At 38.0% G+C, this 20,876-nt stretch overlaps 1 long non-coding RNA gene across 1 annotated transcript; it reads left to right on the top strand.

Annotated features, from left to right (window-relative positions):
- The first annotated feature begins 2 nt into the window (after positions 1–2).
- Positions 3–19,427, top strand: LOC105706449 (uncharacterized). Its single transcript, XR_002478919.2, has 3 exons — positions 3–970; positions 1,103–1,260; positions 17,207–19,427. It is a non-coding gene; the product is annotated as an uncharacterized LOC105706449 (long non-coding RNA).
- Positions 19,428–20,876: the final 1,449 nt, after the last annotated feature.

Raw genomic sequence — 20,876 nt, 5'->3', positions numbered from 1 at the left:
CAGTCTTGAAGAGTACAGGCTTAGTCTGCTGTTTTCCTCATGATTAGACCTTGATTATAGGTTTTGAGAATGAATATCATTAAATTGAAGTGACCTTCTTGTCACATTATATCCGGGAGTCATAATACTTACATGATGTAACTGGTGATGTTAAACTTCATCATTTAATTAAGTTGGGATTTGTTAAGTTTCTCCAGTGTACAGTAACTATTTTCCACATGCCTGGAGAGCATGTGGAGAGAAGAAAGAAAACACTCATAGGTTTTTAATTTCACTGTGAATCAGTGCCATGTCTATGTGCTAGAATGAGTGTCCGAATTGGGCTGGGGGAAAAGAAAAGGAGGTTCCACCATCTCCATCCAACTGAGTCATGGACTTCATAAATAGAGTTAAGGGTAAAGGAATGAAGTAATCACTCACCCCATTTCTTTCTGTTTCCTGTTTTTTTATATGCCTTATTTTCCCCCACCCTGTTGTATATGAGAGAAGTGTGTTTCCTTTGCACTCCTCAGGGGCCTGATGAAAGCCTCATACTATGTCTGCTGGGCAGGACACTGGAGCAAGAGAGATCAGAGATGTCTCTGCATCCTGGTATCAGATGTCTCTGCATCCTGGTATCAGTTCTGGTAACCAGAACTCCCAAACCAGTTCTTGACTCAGGGGTAAGTCACTTCCCCTGCTAGCCTTCCTTAAAGGGTATATATTTCTCTTATGTGGGAAATTCATTGCAGTGTGGTAGCATGATGGTGAGGCATAACAGAAAGAGGTGAAAAGAGAGCACTTGGTGGGTGAGCCAACACCCAGGGCACGGGCTCCAGGACTTGTGCTGCCTGATCCACCCTTCTCATGGTCAGGCGCTTCCCATCTTTCTTTCCTTTCTCAGGGTACTGTGGATCCCTGTCTACATCCCATACTGTCACAAACAGTGGGGGCAAAGAGGTAGAGAAGGAGGTAAAGGTAGAAGTGGCCGGTAAGCTCCTGCTGTTTTCTGCTCTCTTCCCCTGGAAGAGTTAGGGAAAAGGAATTTTTATTCCTTTTATTTTATTATTGCCCTGTCTCCTCTTGGTTCACATTAGTTGTGTTCCCTTATTTATCTCCACAGATAACCTCAAAGAAGGACATTTCCATTGGGGCTTTGAAAGATAAGGTACAACATAGAATCAAAGATGATTTCTGTGTCACTTAAGACAGCAGTACCAACCAGAAGGTTTCCCTGGGTCCTGGTGGAGACCTCACCTCATAACTCTGGGATGACCGTGGGTAAGTCACCTCATCTCCTGTTACCTTACCTGTCAAAGTTGATCCCACCAGCCTTTTCTCAGCCAGCTAAGCCTGGGCCAGAGAATAATGCCATTTATATCCAGCAAAACACTTGGAATTTCTGGAAGGAAAATGCTTTTCCAGGTAAGTACATATAATTATTTTAACAGTCATGCTGCAAGCTCACCAGAATTCTTAATCACTGTGTTCAGTGCAGTTAGTTAAGCAAAAATTCCCAGAGTGCTGGGCCTTGGCTGAGGCTCTAGAGATATGCATTGCTGTGTGTTAGGATGCCATTGTGGTTAATACCAATGTGCCTTGACACCATACAGTCTGGGCTAGGGTACTGCCTCTGCTGCCTAATAGCCATGTGACCCTGGATAAGTTTCTTGACATTTTTGTACCTTGAGTTCCTGATCCATAAATGAGGAAAATGCCTAAAGAGCTGTTGTGAAGCTCAAATATGTTAATGTCATTAAAGTGCTGAGCCTGGTGTCCAGCATAGAAATGTAGGCTAGGATGAACCTTCATGATTTTTGTTCAGCTGTCTTGATGTTGAAACTTTTTTGGGGTCTGGCTTTACCTGCTGCTCATGTAACCGATTTCTACATGTTTTACAATTTAAACATGACTTTTACAATGGGAAACAAAAGCTAAGCTCTAAATGTTGGGTTGAAACTGAAGATTTTGATACAATTTATAAGAATGACCCTACTTCAATTTGAAGAACTCAGGTAAGGACAGAAAAAGATTGAAGACCCTCGATTCTATATGCCATATGCATTTATTTAACAAATATTTATGGAGCATTTATTATATGTCAGGCTTCAGAAGCCCTCAAACTGTGTCTTTATCATGGAATTTTCTTCTGGGGTCCAGACCCATGTATTCAAATACCTATGGAAATTTATTTCTAAGGCAGTGGTTGTCGAGCAGGGGCAGTTGTATACCCCAGTTGCAGGGACACGGAAATGTCCAAAGACGTTTGTGGTAGTCACACGTGGGGGTGCTGCTGGAATCTTATGATTAGTCACCAGAGAGGCTGCTGAACATCCCCCAATGCCTAAGACAGTCCCCACAGCAAAGAACTCTCCAGCCCAAAATGTCAATAGTACCGAGGTTGAAAAAACCTGCTCTAGAGCAAGGCAAATGTTACTACCTACACATACCTGCAAAGATTCATGGTAGAACCCAAGGTTGGGGTCTGACCACCCTGGATTAGAATAACCGTGCTGCCTCTTACTGGGTGTGTGTCCTCCTAAAATATATTTAACCTCCATGAGCCTTAGGAGAGCCTGCCTCTGGAGAGGAATGGGTTTGAGCAGGGAATACTGATGCCTAACTTACAGAACAGTTGTAAGGACTTAGAGAAACAGTATTTGAAGTGCCTAACACAGTGTCTCATCATAGGCCCTTGAAGTGTTAGTTTCCTTTCCACGGCCCTTTCTAGCTTCTGCTTCAGAGATGACTTTAATCTAAACTACATAGTGCCAAGCAGCATAATTGTATCCTAAAGAGATTCTGAAAACATGACAACAGAAAGAAAAATAAACTCACGTGGATCCACATCATGTATAATACTTGGTGCCTCTTCTGTGTTGTGGCATCGTGCAGTGTAGGTGGGATGGGGAAATGTTGTAACCCAATTTGTGAAGAATCAGTGCAGCTTTCCTGACCTTTTTGGGACCGCTTGGAGAGTGAGCATTAGGAGTGGCCACAGACTGAGTATCTGGGTTGTTCATGTGGCTCCATAAAGACAAATCCCCAGGGAAAAGCAAAGCATGAGGACAGATCTTCTGGAGACAGTAGTGGAGTGAAAGGCAGATGTTGCTTCCAGAGCCTGGCAAACTGCTCTCTATGTGATGTGGGTAAAATGTGTGTAGACTCAGTGTCAGGGCATGTGAGTTGAGGGGATCTTCTAGCAGGCCAAATTCGGGTATAAATCATTTAGCTTGCCTTTTGCCAAGCATTCCTGCCATCATTTAAACTGTCATATTCAATAATTGGGGGGATTATTAAAATGGAGGATTCAAAGAATTAAACTACCTCATAGGATATCTGGGACATTGCTGAGACAGAGGGAAAAAGTGTACTTGTGGGATTCCTAGATGGCTCTTATCATTTCTGTTTTGGAGAGACATGCTCCATTTCCCCTCATAGCTCATTGGTCACATCTGGTCACATGTGCAAGCCTGGTGCCAGTGGAGTGGGGTCAGTGGGCCTAGGAGGGGCCACAAGCACCAGCCAATCCATGTGACCTAACACGTTTCATAGCTTAAAGGGCAATATTTCTTCTCCACCATCATGAAGGACTATTGAGTGAGATCCATAGGGCATAATACTGGGGAAGTGTAAAGCTATCACCTTCCAAATGGGAAGAAGGAAGCTGTTGGTTATATTGTGTGGAGGGCAAGAGATGGAATCACATTCCAATTCTGCCACCTCTCTGGAGAGGGTCTTAGTCCCTGTGAGAAGGAGCTTGGTCATCTGTGAAATAAGATGCACCACATTATCTTCTTCAGAGTACTGTCCCAAGGGATAGATGAGAAAACCTGTCAAGTGCATATGGGAGATAGTAGGATTTCAACATATGATAGGCCTGGCTATTTGCCACCTTCTTCCCAGAGAGTAGATGACATTAATCTAAACCAAAGGGCATTACTGCCATAGAAAGTCTGTGGAAAGGTAGCAGCAAGAGCTGAAATATATCCCCATAGCCTATGAGCTTTGAGCTGGTTCTGAGTTGTGGAATGAGTTACAAGTGAGAGCTGGGGAAAAGGAAAAAAATCACCACACCATTTTCTGTAACTGCATCTGCCTTTCTATCTCCTTAATTTACCATCCAATTTGACACTGGAGGAGCAGTTTCCTATTGACTTTAAGGTAGAAGGGACACCACAGGGCAATATGACAAGAATACTGGACAGAAGACTAGAGTCATAAGACCAGACACATTATGATCCACAATTATGTTCTGTTGTGTGGCAAAAGGGAGATTATCAGCATAGGCCTGACCTAATTAGTCAAACCTGTTAAATCAGAGAATTTTCTCCTGCTGTTTGGAGGAGGGCAACTCAGAGATTCAAAGCACAGGAAGCCTTCAATGTGCCATTGCTGGATGAAAGAAGAAGGAGACCACATGGCAAGGAAATGAAGTAAACCCCAGGAATTAAGAATATCCCCAACTGACAGTCATCAAGGAAATGAGGACTGTAGTTCAATGGCCACAAGGAAATGACTTTTGCCAGTAGCAAGAATGATCTTGGAAGCAGATTTTTACCCAGATCTTCCAGATGAGACCTCAGTAGAGCCTACATCAGCATTTTGGTCATAGCTTTGTGAGGCCCTTAGCAGAGAATAAGGTTATGCTGGACCAGACTTCTGACCTACAGACCTGTGAACTATTAGATGGATGTAGCTTTCAGACACTATGTCTGTGGTTACATACAAATAATTACATTCTAGTTAAGTCAAATTTATATTCAATGCATTAATAGTATGTGTGCACATGTATATATAGATTATAATAGAAGAGAATAACAGTTTTTACTAGTGAATGGTGGGGTTGAAGGTTATGAACACATTTGTGTTGGTATTTGAATGGATTTTCCACATTTTCTAAATGGACAATGGGTTGCTTGTCAATCAGATATAAAGCCTATTAGAGGTTTATTTATGTATTCAATGCACTCACAGTATGTGTGTGCACTTGTGTGTATGGATTATAATAGAAGAGAATAACAGTTTTTATCTGTGTTAAATTTCAGATGTTTTAGAAGGTATAATAAATACCATAACAGGCAAACATGTACATGACCAGGTTTATGAAGTAAAATGTTAGAGAGTGTACACTTCTGTACAACTTATCTAATTACATCACCCACAGAGGTAGCCATTGTCCAAAATTTGTTTTATCATTCTCACAATTTACTTCACATTTTGATACTATGGATACATCCCTAAACAAAACACATACAAAACACATATTTGCTTGATATTTTAAGCTCTCACTACATAAGTAATATATTTATTTACTACTTATGGAAAATTTTACACTGATAATGGTTTTTTTAAGGTTTCTCTAATCAGGTGACTTTGAAGCTGCTTTGATAGTTTAGTCATGCTGCCATGACCAGGCTTGCTCACATGCCCAAGACCCTCTTCAGCGCAGACCTGAGAGGGCAGCAGCTGACAGGGCCTTGCTTGCTTCTCCTGTGGGTGTTGCCCCGTCCCTACAAAGACCTTGCACCAATTTACCAATTTGCCTTCCCCCAGCCTTGTGTAAAGTTCTGACCCCACAATTTCAATTTAAATGGGACCCAACATGAGTACAAAATCACTGATCAGATTTTCCTGTCAAACTCTAGAATTATTCAAGGACATATTCTGAAGCATAAAGTGGGAACATTATGTTTGCACTTAGAAATGTACATGTGAAATGTGCCATTTATTTGGAAATAGATGGAAAAAATGAAAAGTACTCTAACATTTCAATATTAAGATATTGAGGATATTGCATTAGCAAATAGTAAGAATGTTGTGGATCCCATTATTACACAGATCTGGGAAAACAGGTGCTCTCACCCTGTATTTTGTTGGGATGTACATTAGTAAAGACATTTTAAATTTCAACCAGACGGTAATTATTAAAAGTGTTAAATGGTCATGCTCATTGACAAAGCATCCCAACTTACGGGAACTTACCCTCCAGATTCAGCCCAAGGAGGCTTCAGCCATCATCACTCATGTGTCCACACTCCTCAGGACTGAGCTGTTTCCCTAGTTGGCTCAATGTCTTCAGGATTCCTGACCCTGCTTCATCCATCCTGCCATCCAAACAGGATAATCTGTCTCATGGCTGGATGAACAGCCCTGATGGACCACCCTTGGATCCATCCCAAGTGTTCATGTGGACCAATGCTCATGTCCTTACTCCTGGAGGTACTGATTGACCTCTGACTTCATCACCCCTGTCTGGAAGAACTCTCTCCCTTCCTCTCCCCTCTCTGTGTCCTCAGAGGCCCTTCCTTCCCTATGAGGCCCTTCCCTCACTACCAGGCCCAAGCAGCTCAATCTTTTCTTTAAATTTTCATAAAAGGTGAAATAAACCATGGCTTCAGAGCTTCTGCTTTAGGCCCTGCAGTAAACCTCGCCTGATGCAAGGAGAAGGGGCACTAAGCCTGGATCCCTTCTGCTGGGAGGGTAAACATAAGGAGAACAAACATGGACCTCCTCAACAGTATGTGTCTTTTGATCGCCACCTGGTGTTCAAGGTCAGATTTGCAGGAATCAAAGTCAAACAGGGCTTGTCAATAGAAACAGGCATTTGGCAAAGTGAGGGAGGCACATAGACTCTATCTCACAGGCCAAAGCTTTCTACACATTGGTGGTTATCCTGATATATTCATATCCACCCTGGGATCAGCAAGCTGTGAAACTAGAAAGACATCCCCTATGTGAACTGAATAGAAAGGTGCACAAGTTTGTGTGTATAATTGTTGAGAAGGTTGAAGAGGTTTGTTTAAAGGTTTGATGGTTGGTTATTTTTGTAAGAGTTCTACTTGGACTATTCATAGTATATTAAAGAAGTTTCATTTGCTGTTGACTTCAAATCTATATCTCATTCATTGATTTACCTCTTCCCTCCTCATTGTAAGCTGAGGTGTCCATACTGTAGATGGGTCCCTCCCAGAGAGCAGGGCTTTCAGCCTCCATTACCCCACCCCTGTAAAGGCTTCCTCAACTTCCTCCAATCCTTTCTTAGTCTCCAGGATGCAATGAACACAGCTTCCCAGGCCCCTCAGTCATGTTGATACTCTCTCAGACACCTCTTGCCTGCCTCTGCTGCCCTATGCCCATCCACCTGCCACTACCAAGGTGCACTGCTGTTACCTGGTGTTTCATCATATGGATGCCTGGGAGTATATGATTTTACACCCTTATTTTATACTTAATAGTAACAAAGACTTTAATAGTAACAAAGACTAAAAGAAACAAAGAAGGACATTACATAATGGTAAAAGGATCAGTGCAACAGTAGGAGTCAATGATCATAAATATATATGCACCCAATATAGGAGCACCCAGACACATAAGACAAGTTCTCAATGACTTATAAAGAGACTTGGACTCTCACACAATAATAGTGGGGGACTTTGACACCACATTGTTAATATTCGACAGGTCAATGAGATAGAAAATTAACATGGATATCTATGATTAGAACTCAGACCTGGAACAAGTAAACTCAGTGAATATTTATAGAATTCTTCACCCCAGGTCCACAGAACATACATTTTTCTCAGTATCACATTACACCTATTTTGAAAGTGACCACATAATTGAAAGTAAATCACTCTTCAGCATTTGCATAGCATTTCACAGACTTAAATGAAATATTGGTTGGCTGCTTGTTTGTTATTTTCTTCCCTTATTCCTTCCTGTCTCCGTTGTTAAGCACAGTTATCGGCATAAAAGAGGTTTTTAATACCTATTTTTAGATTGCATTCCAGCCTGGGCAATAGAGCAAGACTCCTGCTCTCTCTCCCCCTTTCTCTTTCTCTTTCTCTTTCTTTCTTTCATAAAAAAAAAAAAAAGATTGAATCTAAGGACTGGATTTCAACGAAGAAAGATTTAAAAAAATGATAAATTTTAAAAAAGTTTTTTGGTACATTTTAGGGTTTTATATATATGTAATACCCTAAAATATAATAATATACATATAAATATTATTATATAAATACAATAATATATATTATATATACATATAATATATACATGTATATATGGATATATATGTGTTTATATTTAATATACTGTAAATTATATTTGTTATATAAATATAATATACATATATACATGTATATATGTATACATTTTTATTATATAAATGTTATATTTATATAATATAAATAACATACGTATATTATTTAGATATATAATACATATATATATACACACACATGCACACACACATATATATAAGATCATGTCACCTGCAAACAGAGACTATTTAACTGCTTCCTTTTCAGTTTGAATGCCTTTTATTTATTTCTCTTGCCTGATTGCAGTGGCAAGAATTTCAGCTGGGTGTGGTGGCTCACACCTGTAATCTCAGCACTTTGGGAGGCCAAGGCAGGTGGATCATCTGAGGTCAGGAGTTTGAGACTAGCCAGACCAATACGGAGAAACCCTGTCTCTACTAAAAATACAAAATTAGCTGGGCATGGTGGTACATGCCTGTAATCCCAGCTAGTGGGGAGGCTGAGGCAGGAGAACACTTGAACCCGAAAGGCAGAGAATTTTGCATCTATGTTTATCAGGAATATTGGCCTACAATTTTCTTTTCTTATAGTGTCTGTGGCTTGCTTTGATATCACTATAATGCTGACCTCCTAAAATGAGTTTATGAACTTGGAAGTGTTCCCTCTTCTTTAATTTTTTGAAGGATTTTGAGAAGGATTAATATTAGTTTATTTCAAAACGTTTGGTAGACGTCAGGTCCTGAGCCTTTTTTTTTTTTTTTTAAGTTCTGGGATACATGTGCATAATGTGCAGTTTTGTTACATAGGTATACATGTGCCATGGTGATTCACTGCACCTATCAACCTGTCATCTAGGTTTTATGCCCCTGTGCATTCCCTCACCTTGCCCCTCACCCCCTAACAGGCCCCAATGTGTGTTGTTCCCCTCCCTGTGTCCATGTGTTCTCATTGTTCAACTCCTACTTACGAGTGAGAACATGTGGTGCTTGGTTTTCTGCTCCCGTGTTAGTTTGCTGAGAATGAGGACTTCCAGCTTCATCCATGTCCCTGCAAAGGGCATATCTCATTCTTTTTATGACTGCATAATATTCCATGGTGTATATGTGCCACATTTTCTTTATCCAGTCTATCATTGATGGGCATGTGGGTTGGTTTCAAGTCTTTGCTACTGTAAATAGTGCTGCAATAAACATACGTGTACATATGTCTTTATAGTAGGATGCTCATCGTCACTGGTCATTAGAGAAATGCAAATCAAAACCACAATGAGGCTGGGTGTGGTGGCTCATGCCTGTAATCCCAGCACTTTGCAAGGCCAAGGTGTGTGGATCACGAGGTCAAGAGATCGAGACTATGCTGGCCAACATGGTGAAACCCCATCTCTACTAAAAATACAAAAATTAGCTGGACGAGGTGGTGTACACCTGTAGTCCCAGCTACTCGGGAGGCTGAAGCAGAATAATTGCTTGAACCCGAGAGACAGAGGTTGCAGTGAGCCGAGATCGTGCCACTGTGCTCCAGCCTGGAGACAGAGTGAGACTCTGTCTCAAAACAACAACAACAACAACAAAACCACAATGAGATACCATCTCACACCATTCTGAATGGTGATTATTAAAACGTCAGGAAACAATAGATGCTGGCGAGACTGTAGAGAAATAGGAATACTTTTACACTGTTGATGGGAGTGTAAATTAGTTCAACCATTGTGGAAAACAGTGTGGTGATGTCTCAAGGATCTAGAACCAGAAATATCATTTGACCCAGCAATCCCATTACTGGGTATATACCCAAAGGATTATAACTCATTTTGAGCCTTTTCTTAAGTGAGACTTTTTATTACTAATTCATTCTCCTTGCTTATTATTGTTCTGCTCAGCCTTTTTATTTCTTCATGATTTAGTGTTGCTAGGTTGTATGGGTCTACGAATTTATCCATTTCTTTTCATTATTTAATATGTTGGTGTATAACTTTTTATAATGGTATTTTATGATCCTTTCCATTTCTGTGATATCAATCATAATATCTTCTTTTTCATTCTTTTATTTATTTAAGTAATTTGTCTTTTTTTCAGTCTAGCTAAAGTTTTGTCACTTTTGTTTATAGTTTCAAAAAACTAACTCTTCATTTTCTTGGTGTTTTCTATTGTATTTCTAGTCTCTATTTAATTTATTTGTGATCAAATCTTTATTATTTCCTTCCTTCTGCTGACTTTGGGCTTAATTTGTTCTTTTTCCAGTTCCTTGAGTTGTAATATTAGGTTGTTCATGTGAGATCTTTCTTCTTTTTTGTTGTAGGTATTTATTGCTCTATACTTTCCCCTTAGAACTACTTTTGCTGCATCCTGTAAGTTTTGTTATACTGTGTTTCCATTTCTATCTCAAGATATTTAAAATTTTCCTTTTAATTTCTTCATTGATCCATTGATGTTTAGGAGTATGTTGTTTAATTCTTACGTATTTGTGAAGTTTCCAAAAAATTTTGGTTATTGATTTTTAGTTTTATGCCATAGTGGTAGATACTTTATATAATTTCAGTCTTTTGAAATGTGTTTTAGATTGTTTTGAGGTCTAGCATATGATCTATTCTGGACAATGCTCTATGTGAGCTTTAAACAAAATGTGTAGTCTGCTGCTATTGGACAGAATCCTTTCTATATGCCTGATAGTTACCCTTAGGCTAAAGTACAGTTTAAGTCCAAATTTTCCTTGTTGATTTTCTCTCTGGATATGTTCCTTGTTGAAAGTCAGAATTAATGTCCCTGCTATTATTGTATTATAGTCCATCTAGTCCTTCAGATTCATTAGTATTTCCTTTATGTATTTAAGTCCTCCTATGTTAAGTGCAAATATACTGACAATTGTTATGTCCTCTTCATGAATTGACACCATTATCATTACATACTGTCCTTCTTTGTCTAATTTTACAGTTTTGTACTTAAAGTCTATTTAACCTAAGTATAGCTCCTCCTGCTCTATTTTTGTTTCCATTTGCATGGAATATCTTTCTTCGTCTTTTCACTTTCAGTCTGTGTGTCCTTAAATTAAAGTGAGTCTCCTGTAGGTAACATATAGTTGGGTATTCATTTTTTTCCATTCAGCCATTCTCTGTCTTTTGATTGAAAAATTTAATCCATCTACATTCAAAGTAATTATTGAGAGGTAAAGACTTACCGCTGCCATTTTGTTTATTTTAATTTTATTTATCTAAATTTATGGGCTACAAACGTAATTTTGTTACATGCATAGATTACGTAGTGGTGAAGTCAGGATTTTCTGGGTGTCAATGATCTGAATAATATACATTGTGCCCATTAAGTAATTTATCATCTTCCATACCCCTTCAACCTTCTCATCTTTCTGAATCTCCATTGTCTATAATTTCACACTCTACATCCATGTATACGGATTATTTAGCTCCGACTTATAAGTGAGAACATGTGGTATTTGTCCTGTGTCTGAGTTGTATCAGTTCAGACAATGGACTCCAGTTCATTGTCCATGTTGCTGCAAAATACATGACTTTATTCTTTTTATGGCTGAATAGTATTCCATTATGTATACATATCACATTTTCTTCATCCAGTCATTCATTGATGGATAGTTAGGTTGATTCCATATCTTTGCTATCGTAAATAGTGCTCCAGTAAACATACAGGTGCAGGTATCTTTTTGATGTAATGCTTTCTTTTCCTTTGTGTAGATACCTAGCAGTGGGATGGCTGGATTGACTGGTAGTTGTACATTTAGTTATTAGAATGAAGCAGGAGAAGCAGGGAACAAACCTCTCTAACACCGAACTGAGGATGGAAGTGGCTTTTTATTCCACTGGGAGCTTTGGGGGGGCTACAGCCTCATTCACCAAGCTCCCCGAGCTGCAGCTTCTCTCCCCTTTTATAAGCTTACAACGCCAAAGGGGAAGCTGAGGTGGAACTCTGTCATTATCCATTTGCTGAATATCTGACTTACAATGTTTTGGCTTCATTGATTTGCTAATTCATATGCAGCCTGAGTGGGGACCAGCAGGGGAGTGGGCTTACAGAGACAAGACAAAAGCAGCAAGCTGTTTGTTGGCAGAGATGTTTCCAGAAAGGAACCTGGTCAGTGGAGACGTAGGGTCCTGAACTAGTGCCGGGCTCCAGCCGGCAGAGATAACATTCATTTGCAGCTCTTTGAAGGTTAACAGCAGAGGCGCTGGGAACTAAAAAGGGAGTCATTTTCCTAGGTCTTTGGTATTTTATTTCATTTTTTTTTTTTCCTTTTTCACCCTCCTTCCCATCAGGAAGGCCGGGGAGGGAGGAGGTGAAATTGAAGGAGTCGAGGGGATCTCCCCTCTCAACATAAGTGTCTGTAATGTTTTCCATAGAGGTTTTACTAATTTACATTTCTACCAACAGTGTATAAGAGTTCCCTTTTCTCCACATCCTCATGAATGTCTATTATATTTTGTCTTTTTAGTAATTAGCCATTCAAAAAAAGAATAGCCATTCTAACTAGTGTAAGATGATATCTTATTGTGATTTTAATTTACATTTCTCTGGTGATTAGTGATGTTCCGCATTTCTCATATGCCTGTTGGCCGTTTGTATGTCTTCTTCTGAAAAGTATTCCTGTTCTTTGCTCACTTTTTAATGGGATAATTTTGTTGTTATTGTTGTTGAATTGTTTGAGTTCCTTGAAAATTCCGGATAGTAGCTCCCTGTTGGGTCCTTAGTTTGCAAATATTTTCTCCCATTCTGCATGTTGGCTGTTTGCTCTGTTGATTAGTTATTTTGCTACACAGAGCTCTTAAATTTAATTAAGTCTCATTTGTCTATTTTTGTTTTAGTTACCTGTTCTTTTGGGGTCTTTGTCATTAATTCTTTGCCCGGACAAATATCCAGAAGAGTTTTCCCTAGGTTTTCTTCTAGAATTCTTATACTTTCAGGTCTTACATTTAAGTCTCTAATCCATCTTGAGTGGATTTTTGTATATAGTGAGAAATAGTGGTCCAGTGTTATTCTTCTGTAAATGACAATCCAATTTTTCCAGCACCATCTATTGAAAAGAGTATGCTTTCCCAGTGTGTATTCTTGTTGATTTTGTCAAACATCGGTTGGCTGTAAATATGCGCCATTACTTCTGGGTTCTCTATTCTGTTCCATTGATCTATGTGTCTACTTTTGTGCCAATATCATGCTGTTTTGCTTACCAGACTTGTAGTATAATTTGAAATCAGATAATGTGATGCCTCTAGTTTTGTTATTTTTGCATAGGATTGCTTTGGCAATTTAGGGTTTTTTTGGTTCCATAAGAATTTTAGAATTGCTTTTTTCTAATTTGATAAAAAATTAAGTTGATATTTTAATAGGGATAACATTGAATCTGTAGATTGCTTTGGGCAGTATTGTCATTTTAGCAATATTTTTCTAAACCATGAGCATGGGATTTTTTTTTTCATTTGATTGTGTTATCTACTTCTTTAATCAGTGTTTTGTAGTTTTCCTTGTAGAGATTTTTCATCTCCTTGGTTAAATATAGTTCTGTACAGCTTTTTGTAGCTATTTTAAGTGGGATTGCCTTCTTGATTTAATTCTTAGCTAGATTATTACTGGTGTATAGAAACATTACTGATTTTTATATATTTTTAATTTTCTATCTTGAAACTTTACTGAATTCATTCATCAAATATAAATTTTTCTGGTATAGTCTTAAGGTTTTTCTAGGTATAAGATCTTATCATCAGTGAACAAGTATAATTTGACTTCTTCTTTTCCAATTTGGATGCTTTTTACTTCTTTCTCTTGCTTGGTTGCTCTGGCTAGGACTTCCAGTACTATGTTGAATAAGAGTGGTGAAAGAGGATATCCTTGTCTTTTTTTTTTCCCCTTGGAACCTAGACTGACCAAGTTATCCTTGTCATATTCCAGATATTAGAAAAAATGCTTTCAACTTTTCTCCATTCAGTATGATGTTGCCTGTGGGTTATATATGTGTTACTGCCATTTTGTTAATTATTTTCTGGTTGTTTTGTCAATTCTTTGTTTCTTTCTCTCTTGGTATCTTCCTTTGTGATTAAGTAATATTCTCTAGTAAAATGATTTGAATCCTTACTTTTTATATTTTGCTTACTTTTTATATTTTGGGAATCTACAATAGGTTTTTGGTTTATAGTTACTATGAGGCTTACAAAAATATCTTAGAGTTATAATGAACTATTTTAAACTAATAACAACTTTGATCACACAAAAAAGCTCTTTACTTTTACTCCACCTCCCCCACATTTTAAACTTTTATGTCATCGTTTTCATTTTTTATATTGTATATCCCTTAACGAACTATTACCTATTATTATTTTAATGGTTGTGCCTTTTAATCTTCATACTCAAAATATTAGGTTGGTACAAAAGTAATTGCGGGTTTTGTCTTTAAAGATAATTTCAAAAACTGCAATCACTTTTGCAACAACCTAATATAAGTGTTTTATACACCACCATTATAGTGTGTGAGTATTCTGAATTAGATTTTTCACTAACTTTTACTGATTAGCGTCTTTTTCTTTCAGTTAGAAAAATTTCCTTTAACATTTCTTGTAAGGCAGTTCTGGTGGTGATGAACTTCCTTAGCTTCTGTTTTTCTAGAATAGTCTTCATCTCTTCTTCACTTCTGAAGGATGCCTTTGTCAGGTACAGTATCTCTGGTTGTCAGGATTTTTTGTTCTTTTTTTTAAAATTCTTTCAGCACTTTGAATATACTTTCCTATTCTTTCCCGGCCTATAAGAATTTCAGCTGAGAAATCTGCCACCTTATTGGAACTCCTTTATATGTTATTTGCATTTTTCTCTTGCTAATTTCAGGGTCTTCTTTTGTCGTTTATTTTTATTTTTTTTATTTTTATTTTTATTTTTATTTTTTTGAGAGGGAGTTTCGCTCTCGTTACCCAGGCTGGAGTGCAATGGCGCAATCTCGGCTCACTGCAACCTCCGCCTCCTGGGTTCAGGCAATTCTCCTGCCTCAGCCTCCTGAGTAGCTGGGATTACAGGCACGCGCCACCGTGCCCAGCTAATTTTTTGTATTTTTAGTAGAGACGGGGTTTCACCATGTTGACCAGGATGGTCTTGATCTCTTGACCTCGTGATCCACCCGCCTCGGCCTCCCAAAGTGCTGGGATTACAGGCATGATGTCGTTTATTTTTGACAGTTTGATTATTACATGTTTTCATGTAATCTTGTTTGTACTGAATCTGATCTGAGACTTTGACCTTCTTGTATGTGGATGCTTATATGTGTCCCCAATTTGAAAAGTTTTTTGCTCTTCTTTCTTTTTTAAAAATTTTGTTTTAGGTTTAGGGATACATATGAAGGTTCGTTACATGGATAAAAACGTGTCATGGGGGTTTGTTGTACATATTATTGTATCACCCACGTATTAAGATTGGTATCTAATATTTATCTTCTCTGGTTTTCTCCCTTCTCCCACCCTCCCCCATCAAGTAGACCCAAGCGTCTGCTGTTTCCTTCTTTGTGTTCATAAGTTCTTGTCATTTAGCTCCCACTTATAAATAAGAACATGCGTTATTTAGCTTTTTATTCCTGTGTTAGTTTTCTAAGGATGTACAGTCTAGTAGGGAAGAGAAACATTAAGCAAACATGCAATCCCAAATTTTGGTGAAGAAATAGAACCAGGTTCTAAGAAGGATAAGAATGTGATGGTTGCAACCAGAAAGTGAAAGAGGGACTCTCAGTGGGCATGATATTTAAGATGAGTCCTAAAGAGTAAATAATTGTTAGCCAGGATGGGAGTGTGGTTACCCTCCCAGGAGAAACAGCAAATGCACAGGCTCTAAGGCAGGAAAGTCCTCTGCCCATTTAGAACTAAATGAAAGCAGTGCGACTGGAGCTTAGCAATGAAGGGGAAGAGTACCTGAGTCAGCGTGGTGGCCTAGAGCCAGATCATACAGAATCTGAAGGGTTTTATTTTTCTAACTACCTGAATGCAACAGAGGCATTTATTGGATATAATTGAGGGGAGGCGTATGCTCTAATTCTCTTTTAAAACGTTCCTTGGATTGCCATATAGAGACTGGATTGGAGAAGGGTAAGAGGAGAAACCGAAAGACCAGTTCACTGATTATTCAGTGGCCTAAGGTTTGTGATAGATACAAAACAATTATGAAACATAATGCAAGGCATCATGGAGTGGGGGGTGGGAGCATAACATGTGATGCCTGTGCAGGTCCACTGTTGCGTATGAACAACTGCTGGGGGAAAAAATGAAAGGCTATGGGGTCCTTTCAGCTCAATAAAAGTCAGAGAAGGGGATTATCCGTAGAGCCAGAGAAGCTTTTGTGAGGAAGACAAATCTGGGTCCAATCTAGAAAGGTGGATTGGATTGGAGGTTTTTGTTTTGTTTTATTTTGTCGTTGTTGTTGTTCGAGGTGCTTTGGAAAGGGCTAGTGAAGTAAAGAGAGTAGCCTGGCTGGGGTGGATGTCATGAGCCTAACAAGTGAACAAACAGTGCCCAGTGGAAGTCCTTGCAAACCTCAGCAAAATTCAAAGCTGAGACAAAGTGTTTGCTTTTCAGGGATGTTGTGCAACAACATTCAATGCTGACTTTCTACCTACTCCTGGAGGGAGAGAGATGCCCAACATGGTCCACAGAACAGGGCAAGATTATGGGAAAGGAGGTTCATGTGATAAAAGTGACAACTCTAAATAATTTATCTATTTGCAGTTCTCTTCTCTTGATTCTGCTCCTCACTGACTGGTTTTGTGGGCATCCTATAGTCATAGACCCACATGACTTCCACTTACCTCTAGTGAGTGGCCTTGTCAGAGCTGGTACCCTGAAAGATGCTCCTTGTTCCGGTTTTAACCCCGGGGCTCCAGGGATCCCTCAGATTTTTGTCAGTTGGGGAGCTTTTATTGAGTCATATTATGTAGCCTCTTTCTCTCTCTCTCTCTATCTGTCTATCTATCTATTTTTTCTCTCCTCCCCCAGGTGTTGGCACTTTCTGGATTGCTTCAGTTATTTACGTCCTGCCTCCTTTCCTTCCAAATATTATTCAGCATGTTTTCTTGCTATATTTCACCTCCCACCAGGTCCTCTTGGAATCCATAGAATCCAGGGCCATTCCTATGTTTGAGGTTCCCAGTGTCATCTATACCTACCTAACATGAATTTCTCTCTTCCTCCCTAACAGAACTCCAAATGTCTGGATGTCAACACCATCCCACTTCACCACAAACTTCAGGGGACAGGTCCTAATTATTCTGAACCTGTCAATACCTGGAATTTACCTAAGTGCCATTACTGGTTGAGGATGGCCAACCCTCTTAAAATGGCCTGATCAGATTGAAGGGATGGCCTTTTATTACGTAGTTAGGAAAGGTTTTCCCTCTCTCCTTAGGGATGGAAACAAAGAAGAATGTAGACTCTATCACTGCAAATGGCCATCTTGTTACATTAGGGGTAATTCCAGCCTTAGGATGAAGCTGACACCAGGCATAGCAGAAGCTGACCAGAGATGGAAGGAACCTGGATCCTTAATGATTTCATTTAGTTACTGAATCAGGGGCCCCCGATGCCTGTCCTACCTACCTCTGCTCTTCCTGCTATGTGAAATCACAAACTTCCTTAATAGTTAAGCTAGTTTGAGGGGATTTTTTTTTATATACAACTAAAACTCCATATGCAATATAACTGATATTATAATATTTCCTAAAGAGTTTTCCATTTCATTCTGCTCAGAACTACTCCATTATTTATAATGGCTGTATAGCTTTTCCAAGTATTATTACATCTTAATGTACTCATCTTTCCCGTTATTTATAAGCATTAAAGTCTTACTGAGTTTTTTGGTTTTTCGAAAATGCTAAAGTAAGCATCCTATTATTGCATATATTTACATACTTGCACACTTAGATATTTTCAAAGCCCAGATACAGATTATTTGTATGACTACAAATAATACGATTGATATAGTACAGTACTAGGCATAAAATTTCTAGGTTACAGAAGTATTTTAATGCTTATTTCCAACCTACCTTCCAGAAATGTTGTACCGGTTCTCATTCTCACCAGTACTGTATAAAAGTGCCCATTTTTCTGAACCCTCATTTCTAGGTATAAATAATTAATAATGTCATAGATTCAGAAGTCAGACTGTCTATGTTCAAATTCCACCCTCACAAGGTATATAGTAACGTGTCTTTGAATGTGTGGTCCAATCTCCTTATAGTAGTATCCGTAAGCAAATTATATGGTTAGGGAAATTGAATAAGATAAGGCATGTAAAGCACTTAGATCATAAGTGGTCAATAAATGTTGACTGATGTTATTATCAAAATTATTTGCCAAATTGATACTTCAAAATGTTACTTGCTCTTATTTGCATTTCCTTGATTACTAGCTAATATGGACTGAATATTTGTGTTCCCCCCAAATTAATATGTTCAAGCCCTAATCCCCAATGTAACAGTATTTGGGTGTAGGACCCTTAGAAGGTACTTAGGGTTAGATTAGATCATGAGAGTGAGGCTCTCAGGAGAAGATTAGTGGCCTTGTAAAAAGAAGAAGAGACACAGGATCTCTTTCTCTGCCTGTGAAGATACAGCAAAAAGGAAGCCATCTATAACACAATTTAGGAAGAAAACTCTCAGTAAACTCAACAATGCTGGTGCTCTGACTCCAACCTCGAGACAGTGAGAAGCAAAATTCTATTGTTTAAGTCACCTAGTCTATGGTATTTTGTTATAGCAGCTTGAGTTAAGATGTGGATGAAATTGATCATTTTTTCCACGTGTCTATTAGTCAATCATAAAATCTTTTACCTTTTTATCCGTCCATTTTCATATTTGTGTGTTCCCCTTTCTTTGATTGATTTCAATCAATTCACTATATAGTTATAATATTAATCCTTTGTCTTTCCTACATGTTATATTTTTCAATATTTCATTTGCCTGTTTTTACATTGTACTTATACTATACAAAAGTTTATTTTTATGTAATAAAATCAATTACTTCATTTAATTTCCAGTCATATACTGAGAAATGCCTTTAACATACTTAAATAATTATCTATATTTTCTCCCATTTTATTATTGTAGTCAATTTCTTAATCCATTTAGCAACTTTTTTTCAAAGAATTCTTAAAGATATTGCAAAAAGATTATGTTAAAATGTTAAGTGAAAAATAGTATATATGTATGATCTGGTTTTTATAGAATAAGATTCTATGTATAAATATTTCATGTAGAAAAATCTAAACAAAAAGAAACTGAAATATTTAACAATATTTAGTAGAATAAAGATTTTTAATTTTTTTCTCTATGTTTCTTTGTGTTTTCCAAAATGAATGTTTATCATTTTTATCAGACATTTTAAAGTATGATTTTTTAATTTTAAAAACATGGTATATCTTTAAAATTACTTGAAATGGTGCTATTTAATAGAAATACATTATGAGCTATACATCTAATTTTAAGTTTTATAGTAAACATAATTTAAAAGAAACAGACAAAACTAACTTTAATAATATCTTTAACACAGTATATCCAAAATGCTGTCATTTCAACACATAATCAATATAAAATTACTGATAAGATATTTCATTTTTGGGGCTGGGTGTGGTGGCTCACGCCTGTAATCCCAGCACTTTGGGAGGCCGAGGCGGGTGGATCGCCTGAGGTCAGGAGTTCGAGACCAGCCAGGCCGACATGGTGAAACCGTGTCTCTACTAATAATGTAAAAATTAGCTGGGCATGGTGGCACATGCCTGTAATCCCAGCTACTCTGGAGGCTGAGGCAGAAGAATTGCTTGAACCCAGGAGGCAGAGGTTTCAGTGAGCTGAGATTGTGCCATTGCACTCCAGCCTGGAGGACAAGAGCAAAACTCCATCTCAAAAAAAAAAAGATATTTCACTTTTTTGTACTGTCTTTAATATCCTGTGTGTACTTTATACTTTTAGCACATCTTCAATTGCATTAGTTACTTTTTAAGTTCTCAATAGCCACATGGTTACCTTATTGTAAACTGCAGATTTGGAACATAAAAAGTATTGAATTTTAAATTGATCTGAATCTCAATCATTTGCTGAACCATTCCTTCATATCACTTTTGAAATGCAGTTTATATGAATTAAATAATACAAGTTGAAATGACTCTAGGGGCCAGGAAGGTAACTAGGTAATGTGAACAAGCTTTACTTTCCCTAAAGCTGAGTAAGGAAAGTAAAACGGAAACACCTGCTTTTCTAAAGGATTGAAACCACCACTAGGCTCCCTCCAGTCAACTGATGCAATGGGGGAATGCAATCCCAGGGTTTACAAAACTCCTGGTTTTTCATGAAAATCTAAAATCTGGATTTTCCTGTGGAATTTATCAATTATTAAATATCAGCAGTGATTCAAAAATCATACAGCACTGTGTGATAAAAACTATGTGCTTGTCAGATTTGATCCTCTTCAGGCCAAATTTTGACATCTGGGATCAATAAATACTTTCTAAAACCCACTAATGTTATTAACTTTGAAAGATTAGACTACTTATTTTTAGTGAATCAAAAACTTTTTTTCATTTTACATGCTTTATAACATTAACAGCTAGCATTTACTGAGAGCTTAGTATATGGCAGGCATCTTGCCAAACACTTTCTACATTTCACAGGTAAGAGAAATAAAGCTAAGGAAGGTTGACCAACTTTGTTAAAGGTCACACATGGTGCTTGTAAGTGGTGGTCCCAATATTTGAAGTAAGGTCTCCTGACTCCAGAGTCCACGCTTCTACAAACACTCCTTTAAACTGCGTATGAGTATCCATGTCTAGTTAATCAACCAATCTATCCTCTCCACTGTTGCACCTCCCCCCTTCA

The sequence above is a fragment of the Aotus nancymaae genome, unplaced genomic scaffold, assembly GCF_030222135.1.
Source record: "Aotus nancymaae isolate 86718 unplaced genomic scaffold, 86718_ANA_hifiasm-v0.15.2.pri h1tg000004l, whole genome shotgun sequence".
In the NCBI taxonomy this organism is placed as follows: Eukaryota; Metazoa; Chordata; class Mammalia; order Primates; family Aotidae; genus Aotus; species Aotus nancymaae.
The sequence above is the reverse complement of the archived record's forward strand: the minus strand, read 5'-3'. Positions and strand labels throughout refer to the sequence as shown.